The sequence below is a fragment of the Gastrolobium bilobum genome, unplaced genomic scaffold (genome assembly GCF_033153095.1).
Source record: "Gastrolobium bilobum isolate Gb01-03AN ecotype WA unplaced genomic scaffold, APGP_CSIRO_Gbil_v1 utg2686, whole genome shotgun sequence".
NCBI classification, from domain to species: Eukaryota; Viridiplantae; Streptophyta; class Magnoliopsida; order Fabales; family Fabaceae; genus Gastrolobium; species Gastrolobium bilobum.
The window spans coordinates 37,341-49,471 of NW_026895101.1; the positions used below are offsets into that span (position 1 = coordinate 37,341).

General features: G+C 38.7%; 1 non-coding gene across 1 annotated transcript; it reads left to right on the forward strand.

Moving 5' to 3' along the window:
• The first annotated feature begins 8,536 nt into the window (after nucleotides 1–8,536).
• On the forward strand, nucleotides 8,537–8,643 carry LOC133304680 (small nucleolar RNA R71). Its single transcript, XR_009750652.1, has one exon. It is a non-coding gene; the product is annotated as a small nucleolar RNA R71 (small nucleolar RNA).
• The last annotated feature ends 3,488 nt before the right edge of the window (nucleotides 8,644–12,131 follow it).

The window sequence follows — 12,131 nt, forward strand, 5'->3', positions numbered from 1 at the left end:
AATGGTAGTGTTGGAATATCTCACTGCTGGCATAGCTCTACCATCCGCGCACTCATGTAATCCTGGAAAGCTATCTCTCTGTGCTGTGAGTATCTGGCTCTCCTCTGCAGTGACTGTACTGCACTCCATAGGGTAAGGATGTCAGGTTGTCTCTCCTGCTGAACCTGTTGTGCTGGGGGTGCTGGGGGTGGGGATGGTGGTATGCCCATGATGAAGCTGATGAAAGCAGCATCAATCTTGGGGCATACTTGCACAAGCTTGACCACTGTAGGTATCTCTACTCCCACCTGTTTGCACAGGGTTTGAATCAGAGAGCTATGTGCAATAGCGGCCTTTGGAGATTTTGATGGGCAAAGTCATAGATGCCATCTGCCAAAATCTCTAAAAGGTCCACTGTACCACCATTCATGATGGTATGAATCAGAGCTGCCCTCTTCACCTGAACCTCTTATGTATGGGTGGTAGGCAGAATGTTGTTGATAATGAACTGGAACCATATCTTAGCCACTGGATTAAGCTGGCTAAGCTGCAACAGCTTGGGACGGCTGCTGTCTGCAGTGGGTGTCCAATTCTTCCCTGGGAGTGCAATTGACTCCAAGAAGGGTCGTGCCTCCTCTAGGGGGTCCCATGTATCATGGTCAGGATGTCTTCTTGCAGGCCCATACTCAATCCTCCTGAGTAGTTTCCTGTAATCATATATTTCTTCCTTGTCACAGTGGGCTGTTTTTAGAAGATCCTGTATCACATCAGAATCATAGTCAATCCTTTTCCCCCTGACATAGCTCTTATAGACCCTCCTTGCTCCTTTCTCAAAGACGTAGGCATTTGCATAAAACTCCTTGCAAATTGTTCCGGAGCTATCAGTTAGTGAGATGGCATAGGAGTTCCACCCTCTTCGGATTAGGTTGTTGTAGAAATCTGGATATTCTCCTTGCTGCAGCTCCATTTTCCTCTTCCATATTATTGGTTTGCTGCCACATGGGTATTGTACCTCTCCTCATGTGCAGTAGATGTGAACCGGTGTGAATCAAATGAAGGGAGGCTGAGGAGCTAGAGGCACCTCCTGTAACCTTGGTCTTCCTCTGCCTTTTTCCTAAGTTCTTATCTTTGGGTGTCATGCCTGGAAGTCAGAAAATTTTACCAAAGTTAGCATAATTCCATGAGAATAATTCCCAGATTTGATTTCAGATGCATTCTGAAAATAATATCTATGATGGTAAGCATTAAATCACAGATTCGCATGTAATCAATAATGGAGATTATTTCATGTACTTTGAATGTAACATTTCATCTCAAAGTATTCTCATAATGCACCAGTTCCATGCCATATCCATTCCATTTAATTCTAAAGGAATGCCTATATTCCCGAACTTAGCCTGTAATAAGAATTTCTAAATGTCAAAACAGAATATGCATGCCCGAAAAAGTAGGCAATGATGTGGAATTGAAGTACTGCATAAGATATGCATGTACGCAGATTGCAGAGAATGATTTTGGTTCTTTTATTCATGCCCAAGAGTAGGTATGGTGGGAGATGTATCTTATTCATTCCTAATCATATTCCAGCATGACAAATAATGCAAGTAATTAATTTCTCATTTATAATTCCGAACTCATAAAACTTAATGGCTTGAATCAGAACATTTCCAAGATCATATTCAGAAAGAAAGCTCAAGAATCATCTATCACAATTTCACATTCATCATACCTTTTTCATATCACAATCATCTTCAGTGTATCTATATATAATGTTTACAGGCTCTTTGTCTATTCTTTGTCTATACTCATCACTTAACATATGTATCAATTAATCATGTATCTTCGCAAATTAGACTCCAATGTAAGCATGCTGATTGTAAGGAATTATAGGGAGTAAGCATGCATTGATATGATAAAAAAATTATATATATGCATGTGGCAAGCTTACTCATGAACTTATGTTAGACATTCCCTAAGCTACCATTCCCATTATGCACACAGATGTCAACAGTATTTATTGAATTGATGAAGTATTAACCATCATTTGAACTTTACCCACAGATCAAAACTGAAACAGAATTGGGTTTGGCTTTTCCTCAAATAGTATGCATACATATGATTAGGATGGTTTATATGGATTTAATGGTTTTGGTTTCTATCAAACCACAATGTACAATTCTTCCAATCCATTTGTCTAATCAACCAGAGTTAATCTTTAATCATCTTATGCATAATAAGTTATTCATGTATCAATATGTGGATGAGGGATGAATTAGGGTATTTGATGTCTCGAAAAAGAATTTCAAGAACTTATGCATGTTAACCAAAAATGATCCTGCTTCTATATACATTCTCCATTCATTGTCATTCGAGCATTTTATTGAACATTAGGCATGCATAAGGTTTTTAACTGAATGTTTAATGTAATGGTTGAATGATTTATCCCCAATTCACAACAATCAGAACATGTAATGTAAACAATCAACTCATAAGTAAAGAAAGCATGAAGATTCATTAATTTCATTTAGGAATTAAAGATTGAAGTTGAATTGAATTACCCATCGAATTCAAGAATCCCAACTCAAGAAAACTAAAATACTCAACCTAACATGATTCCATGAGGGCATGCATTCCACATTTCATTCGATAACAGTCCCCATTCGCAATTGTATTATAAAGAGACATCTGCAAAAATATAGGTGCGGTGTGTACCTTGGTTGCTTCAAATATGTAGAAGGAATCTGTGAGGATATGGTGGCCAGAAAGATGTAAGGATGATGACCGGAAGACGATGGTTGTAACCGAAATTTGCGGTGGTCCAGTGTGTGTTGTGATTGTAGGGGGAAAGTATTAGGGTTTTGAGGAATAGGGAATTTGGGGAGAATTTTAAAGTGTAGGGGAAGGGGAAAGATTGGGTTTTTAAAAACTGTGTCTGATGAGGCGCGCTTAAGCGCGGTGATGCGTGCTTAAGCGCGCTCGTCGAATTGAAAATTGGTGACTCATGTTCGCGCTAAAGCATCTTGCCACGCGCTTAACCGCGGAGAGGCAGAGAAAATTGGCTTCTTTTATTTTTTAGCGCACTTAAGCTTCTCTCTGCGGGCTTAAGCGCGCTCGTCGAAGGAAAATTTTTTGGTTTTCAACGCGCTTAAGCTTCCCGTATTGGAGCTTAAGCGCGAAGAGGCAGTGGTAATTCTCCATTTTTACGTGTTCTGCGCGCTTAAGCGCGATACAGAGCGCTTAAGCGCGAAGGCCGAGAGAAATGGTACTTTTGGGAGCTTAAGTTCTCTATACTTAGAAAATTTTTACGTTTTTCCTTGCCCATTGTAGTTTTACTCAAAATTTCTTTTGGTTTATTTCCCACGGCCATTATACCTTCTGAGGTCTTCTCATGCATAATTGCATACAATTTGTACAGAATAATAATATTGCTTAAAATTGCATACCTCTGTATGCTTTATTTCCACATCTACCTGTAAATTTTATCTCAACATATATTGATCATCAATTATCAATCTCAATCAAAGAACCAAAACTCAAACTTACCTAAACAACAAAAATTAAACTGAAAACTTAAAAACCAAGAAAATAAAAATTGAAAACTTTTAAATACCGAAAATTAAATACAGAAAACTTAAATGTTATTGGGTTGCCTCCCACAAGCGCTTGTTTTACGTCACGAGCTTGACGTACCTCTTTTACGTCTCTGCAAGAGCAACGGTGGTCGTTCCTCTGTCAATTTCACCTCCAAGGTATGGTTTTAATCGCTGCCCATTCACCTTGAAGCTTCTGTCGGAGTCAAGTGGACTAATTTCCATTGTACCATATGGACGTATTTCTTTCACCATAAACGGTCCTGACCATCTAGACTTGAGCTTTCCCGGAAAGAGTCTCAACCGGGAATTGTACAGCAGAACTTGCTGTCCAACCTTGAAGTCTCTGCCTAGTATTTTTCTGTCATGTCACTTCTTGGTTTTCTCTTTGTAGAGGCTTGCACCCTCATAAGTGGACAATCTGAATTCATCTAACTCATCCAGTTGTAACAATCGCTTTTCACTTGCCGTTTTTGTATCAAAGTTTAAGAATTTGACAGCCCACAAAGCCTTGTGTTCCATCTCCACCGGCAAGTGACAAGCTTTCCCAAATAGCATTTGAAACGGCGACATTCCTATCGGTGTCTTGAACGTTGTCCGGTATGCCCACAGTGCATCATCTAGCTTGCGAGCCCAGTCTTTCCGAGAACTTCCCACTGTTTTCTCAAGGATACGCTTCAGTTCCCGGTTTGATATCTCCACTTACCCACTAGTTTCTCGATGATATAGTGTGGCAATGCGGTGTCTGACGCTGTACTTTGCAAGCACACATTCAACTTTCCTGTTACAGAAGTGTGTGCCTCCATCACTGATCATTGCTCTCGAAACTCCATATCTTACGAAAATGTTCTTCTTGATGAAATTGATCACAACTCTAGAATCATTGGTAGGCAAAGTAGCTTCTTCCACCCATTTAGAGACATAATCCACTGCCACTAATATGTATTTGTTCCCATGAGAAGTGGGGAAAGTCCCCATGAAGTCAATGCCCCAAACATCGAAGATTTGAACTTCCATGAAGTTGTTTAGTGGCATTTCATGTCTCCTTGATATGTTCCCCGTTCTTTGGCAGCGGTCACAAGATTCTACAAATTTCCTTGCATCTTTGTAAAGAGTGGGCTAATAGAATCCACTCATGAGGACTTTTGCAGCTGTTCTTTCTCCTGCGAAGTGGCCTCCATAATCTGAACCATGACAGTGCCATAGGACATCTTACATCTCTTGTTTCGGGATGCACCTTCTAATGACTCCATCAGAACATGTATAGAACAAGAACGGCTCATCCCACAAGTACCTTTTCACATCCCGCAGAAACTTTTTCCGTTGTTTCCATGAAAACTCCTTTGGAATTGTACCAACCGCTTTGAAATTTGCAAAGTCCGCAAACCATGGTGGAGTGTCAACTATAAGAGCTTGATCTTTTAAAAACCTTGGCAGTGTGATGACTGAGAGGACTTGTTCATCCGGAAACTCATCTCTGATTATCAACTCTGAACTATCTTGAAGTTCCGTTTCTTGCAATCTTGAGAGATGATCCGCTACCCGATTCTCTACTCCCTTTTTATCTCTGATTTCTATCTCAAATTCTTGAAGTAGAAGCATCCACCTAAGGAGTCTCGATTTAGCATCCTGTTTAGTCAATAAATATTTTAAGGCAGCTTGATCAGTATGTACAATGACCTTAGACCCTAGCAGGTAAGGTCTAAATTTATCAAAAGCATATATAACAGCTAGCAATTCTTTTTCAGTAGTAGTGTAATTCATTTATGCTTCATTTAGAATCTTACTAACATAATATATAACATGCAATAATTTATCTTTCCTTTGACCTAAGACTGCACCTATGGCATAATCACTAGCATCATACATCAATTCAAAAGGCAATTCAAAATTAGGTGCAGTGATAATAGGTGCTGTAGTCAACTTTTCTTTCAAAAGATTAAAAGAAATCAAACACTCATTGTTGAAGTTGAACTCTTCTTCCTTAGCTAATAGCTTGCATAGAGGCTTGGCTATCTTCGAGAAATCCTTGATGAAGCACCGATAGAAACCTGCATGTCCAAGAAAACTACGCACACCACGCACATTAGAGGGAGGGGGAAGTTTTTCTATAAGTAATATCTTTGCTCTATCAACTTCTATTCCCTTCTCAGAAATCTTATGGCCTAAGACTATTCCATCTCTTACCATAAAATGGAATTTTTCCCAGTTGAGTACTAAATTACTCTCCTGGCATCTCTTCAAAACACAAGCTAGATTAGTCAAGCATATATCAAAAGATGAACTGAAGACAGAAAAATCATCCATAAAAATTTCAATAAAATTTTCAATCATATCAGAGAAAATGGATAGCATACACCTTTGAAATGTGGCGGGTGCATTGCACAACCGAAAAGCATATGTCTGTAAGCAAACACACCGTAAGGGCAGGTGAAAGCTGTCTTCTCTTGATCTTCTGGAGCAACTGCTATCTGATTGTATCCGGAATAGCCATCAAGGAAACAATAAAATGAATGTCGCGCTAGTCTCTCCAACATTTGATCTAAGAATGGTAGAGGGAAATGATCTTTTCTTGTAGCGGCATTAAGTCTCCTGTAGTAGACGCACATTCTCCAGCCGGTAATAGTTCTTGTAGGAATCAATTCATTGTTTTCATTACGTACCACTGTGATCCCTCCTTTCTTTGGAACTGTTTGTACCGGACTCACCCATGCACTGTCAGAAATTGGATAGATCATACCAGCATCCAAGAGCTTCACGACTTCTTTTCTCACCACTTCTTTCATAGTCGGATTAAGTCTTCTCTGTGGTTGTCTGACTGGCTTCACATCATTCTCCATCAATATTTTATGAGTGCAAAAAGATGGGTTTATTCCTTTCAAGTCTGTAATAGACCATCCTATAGCTGTTCTGTGCTCTCTCAACACTTTCAACAATTTTTCTTCTTCAGTGGTTGACAAATTCACATTGATGATCACCAGGTATGTCTTGCTTTCCCCAAAAAATACATATTTCAAAGTAGGAGGAAGCTATTTCAGTTTAACCTTTGGTGCTCCTTGAACGACATCATCAACCTTCTTTTCTAGTTTTTCAACCGGTTGTTCTCCTTCTGTTGCTTCAGTTGTATTTTGCAATAGTTCTTCTTCTAATGACTCCAATTCCATTAGTGGTTGGAGTATTTCATCAACTATTTCTAACACTGCATCATTGATCACATCAATCTTGAAGAAATCTCCTCTATCAGATGGATGTTTCATAGATTCAAGAACATCAATTGTCACGGTTTCTTCATTAACTCGTAACATCAGCTTGCCTTGCTCAACATCAATCATAGCCCTTGTAGTGGCTAAGAAGGGTCTTCCCAATAGTAAGGGGATTTCAGCATCCTCTTCCATGTCTAAGATAACGAAATCAACAAGGAAGATGAATTTATCAATCTTTACCAAGACATCTTCAATAACTCCACCTGGCCTTCTGATAGATCTGTCGGCTAACTGTAGTGAGACTTTAGTCGGCTTCAATTCATGAATTCCCAGAGCTTGCAAATGGATAATGGCATAAGGTTGATACTAGCTCCCAAGACACATAACGCCTTTCCCACATCAATGTTGCCAATTTCTATGGAAATGCTAAAACTTCCAGGATCCTTAAGTTTTGGAGGCAACTTCTTCTGAATTATAGCACTGCACTCTTCTGTCAAAGTTACTGTTTCACATTCTTTCAGTTTACGCTTTCTTGATAAGAGATCTTTCATGAACTTTGCGTAATTTGGCATGTTCTCCAAGGCTTCAGCAAATGGAATGTTAATCTGCAGCTTCTTGAAAATGTCAAGGAACTTGGAGTACTGCTCTTTTTTGATTTCTTCGTTGAACCTCTATGGATATGGAATCTTTGCATAAGGTGAGAGCTCCAATGGCTTTTCTTGCCTTTCTTGAGCCTTCTTTTTCTCCCATTTGAACTCTTTCTTTTCAGGAACAACTTTCTCTGCAACAGATTCTTGGGCAACCTCCTTTTCTTTCTCAGTTGCATGTTTATCAGCTTTCTTTTTCTCTACTGAGGGCTTGATCACAGGTTCAATCACAATCCCACTTCTGGTAACGATAGACTTACAATGCGCATTTGGGTTAGTGTCTGTATTACCCGGAAAAGTGCCATGGGTTCTTTCAGTGAACTGTTTTGATAGCTGACCGATCTGAGTTTCAAGATTCCGAATGGAGGCTTCTTGATTCCAGAATAAGGCCCTTGTCTCTTGCATAGAGACTGAAGTATCTTCTCTGAAAGCATTGGAATTCTAAATATAATCTGATGTGGTCTTGGACAACTGTGCAAAGGCCTTCTCCCACTCTGATGTGTTTCCTTGTTGAGGAGGCTGCTGTTGCACTGGTATAGGAGGATTCAACTGATGGTTCGACTTGTAACTAAATCCCGGGTGTTGAGTTTGATTCTTCCATCCTTGATTTTGGTTATTCCCGTATTGGTTCCTTCCTGGATCATATGGAACCTTTTGATCATGCCAGATTCCATTAACTTCAGCATTCTCAGTTGTCTTCATGAAATCACAATCTTCAGTAGCATGAGCACCTGGACATAAACCACAAGTAACAGAAGGAGTATTAACAGAAGAAACTTGAGTGTTAACCGAAGAAACTTGAGTGTTAACAGAAGAAACTTGAAACTCTGTGAACTGTTTTGTGAGAGCATCTAGCTATTGTTGTTTTTTCTTGTTAGATTGTAAAAATTGCTCATTCTGAGCTAAGATGGCATCATAGCCTTCTAGCTTCATAATCCTTACTCTCATTTGTGATACTGGAGCATTATCAAACTCCTGAGATGCTAGAGATTCTAGCAATTCCAAAGCTTCTTCTGGAGTTTTTGTTTTCAAAGATCCTCCTGCTGCAGCATTCACTAAGGTTCTGGTGTTCGGCGTCATTCCTTGAAAGAAAATTCGCGCTTTATCCCAATCTTCAATACCGTGCTGTGGACATTTCCTGAGTAGTCCCTTGAACCTTTCCCATGCTTCTTATAAAGATTCACTTTCTTTTTGTTCAAAAGAAGTGATATCCGCCTTGAGCTTCGCCATTTTCGAAGATGAGAAAAATCTGGCCAAGAACTTTGTAGCTAAGTCATCCCAGCTTGTGATACTTCCTTGAGGTAGTGACTGAAGCCAAGCTCCTGCTTCTTCCTTCAGTGATCATGGAAAAAGTATGAGCAAGATTGCGTCACGAGAGACTTCGTTCATCTTCAGTGTATTATAGTAAAATAGGAAATCTTCAAGATGACTATAGGGGTCTTCTGTGCTTCCTCCGGCAAATTGATCTTTTTGAATCAGCTGCAATAATGCAGGCTTGAGTTCAAAATTGTTAGCATCCACGTTTGGTCTAACAATGCTCGCCGTCTGTGGAACTCGAGCAGGAGTCATGTAATCTCCCAACGTTCTCGGAGGTGGTGGAGGTCCATTGTTGTCTCCCATTGCTTCTTCTCTTGGTTCTATTGAGCTTGAAGCTTCTTTTTCTTTTTGCTTTCTTTCTTTAGCGATCTTTCTGTTTCTTCTTGCTGTTTTCTCTATCTCCGGATCGAATTGCAAGGAATTGGTGTCAACGGTACCTCGCATAAACCAGAAAATAGATTATAAAAAATAAAAACTGAATTTAAATAACATAAAATAAGGTCCAATCTAAAGAATTAATAGCTACTATTAATGTTGAAGTCATAATCCCCGACAACGGCGCCAAAAACTTGTTGGGACTCAAGGCAAGTGCAACGATCGTACAAGTAATATAATGATTGAATAAGAGATCGTTCCCACGAGGATTATACTCAAGCACTAATTCACTATTGCAACTTAAGTTGGACAAGCGAAATTGTATTTGAAACAGGATTTGAATTGAAATTTAAATATTAAAACTAATTAATTGCAATTATTAAAAGCAAGAATTTAAAGATTTGATTTAACTAATATAAAAGAACGTAGCTAGGGTTTCGATTTCCTTCAATCTCTCTATTACGTTTGAATCCTTTGTTTACGTTAGTCGTCCTTAATATCAATCTAATTAATTCTTTCTTATGTAATTAGGACTCAATCCCTTGTTACCCTAAACCTTTACAATCTTGCAAGAACCCTAGTTCCCCGGTTATTCCCCAAGAAGGTAAGCATTAAGTTCAAGAATCATAAAGATTACGCAAACCATATGTCTATCCCTAGAATCATAAATTTTACGATGAAATTATCAAATGTGGATCACACATCAACATTCCTATTGTCATGCATTTAAGATCAATATACAAGATTCAAGCTCATATAAAGCATTAAAAAGAGATAATTTTATTCATGGTAGAAAGGAAAATTAACATAACGAATTGTTCAAAGCATAATAAAGATCTTGAATTCCATCTAACCCTAACTACTAAAAGAACTAGCCAGACATAGCAATATCAAGAACGAAAGAAAATAATAAAGCTTCCCCAAACTCCATAGATGATTGGTGAATCTTTAATATCCCCAGTGCAGACTTGATGTTGATCCATCTCCGCCGCTCACGAACATGAACTGTGGATTTCTCTGCGTTCCCTCTGCCTCCGAGTACAAAGAACTCTTCTTGAATGTGAAAAACTTAATTCTGACCCCAAGATGTCTTTTTAATGGCCAAGAATCGTGCCCTAAGTGAATAACTTGAATTGGGTCTAACTTGGGTTTATGGGGCGCTTAAGCTTCCTAATTTACGAATTAAAAATCAATGTTCGCGCTTAAGCTTGCTGAAGATTGCATGGAATTTTCACGTAGCGCGCTTAAGCGCGCTCTTCGAGCTGGAACTTCTTGTTTGCAGCGCACTTAAGCCCTTAGTTGGGGGCTTAAGCTCCCTAAGGCCGAGCAGATTTGCGTATTTAGGAGGCTTTAGCTTCCTAATGGGAGCTTAAGCCTTCATTGGCAGAGGCCATTTGCTAATTTTGGAGGCTTTAGCTTCGAATTTGGGGGCTTAAGACCCCCCTCTCTAACAACTTGAGAATCTTGATAAGATCTTCAAATCTTTTTGTTTTGCTCTCCATCTATCCATATCTTCATATTTGTTTCCTTTTGTCATCAAATCCCTTCAAAATAGCAAATGTAGTTTAATTAATTCATAATCAGATAATGTTCATGATTTTATGTTAAAACCCTAGTTTTGACTTGTTCAACTTGATAATTTATATTAATTTTACCTATAAAAACAAGATAAACTAGAGGATTATCAGCCAACATAGTGTTAATTTCCAAAATATTTTCCGAATTTTTTTTTTTATTTTTCTTTAGCATCATAATGCTACCACAACACCTTTTTAGGTCCCACTTTTCATCCAACACCATCATAACACCATTTTGCCCATTTATTCCCTTCTAGGTTCAATGTGTATTCTAACACAATCCAAGTATTTTTCCATTTATTTTCTATGCATCCACTCATCATACCACACCTCTAAACACCATATAGCAACACAATACATCAATTAAATAATTTCGCAGCATCACACCTCAATTACCCTCTCTTGGCTGAATTGTCCATAGCCACCCTCCAAGGGTTATTCCATTTAATTCAAGTACTCCACACATCATACAATCCTACTATTAACTCCTAGAAACATCCAACAATTCAATTACACAATCCTACAACACATCAATTTCAACAATTCATGAAACCATGCTCAAATTTCACTAAGTTAAATTCCCAAATTCACCTTTAATTTTTATGACATTTATCACTCCAACACATCATTCTAAGTCACTTTCATCTAATGCACAATTTCAATTTGAGCTCTCTAACTACACCAATCATACAATTTAGCTCTAGGTCACAAATCATAAATTTCATGAATCAAACAATGGAAAGTGTTAACACTTACTCAAAAGCTTGGCCTAGGACTCCTCCACAACATATCCAAGCATTGGAGAACCAAACAACTCCAAGAGTGCAAATCAACACCTATAGGTCGCGGGTTTGGGGGGGATTTTCTCAAAATCTAGGGAGTTTCATGGCTCAAGACTACCTTGGTTGTGTTTGGATGGTGATTTTCAACAAGTTTCATGACAAACTTTTCTTGATTTGATGATGTTTTGATGGAGTTAGAAGAGAAAGAAACTTCAAAGGGATTTGGCCATGGAGGATGGGGTAGCGCGGGTTTGAGAGAGAGAGAGAGAAGGTGTGATGGTGATGATGAATAGTGGCATGACATGTGGACTTAAGTTACTTAAGTGAGGTGGGCCTCACCGCCACCTCACGCGATTTCAAACTAATTCAAAACTCTCTCTGATTCCACTAAACGTCCATAATTTCATAACCAATTTAGAAACTCTAATTTTTAACATTAACCATTGTCCTTTAATTGCCCTTGATCAGACGAATTCAAAGTTTTCCGGTCGTTCGGAGAAATTGCAGTTTTAAGCGGTTATGCGCACTGTGGCACGCTCCCCCAAACTTACTAATTTCCATCAATTTTCACCATAAATCATATTTCCTAGTCCACTTTACCATTTATAACTTATATCCAAACCTAGAGCTCAAAATTCAATTGGCACTCTTTACGATGCAA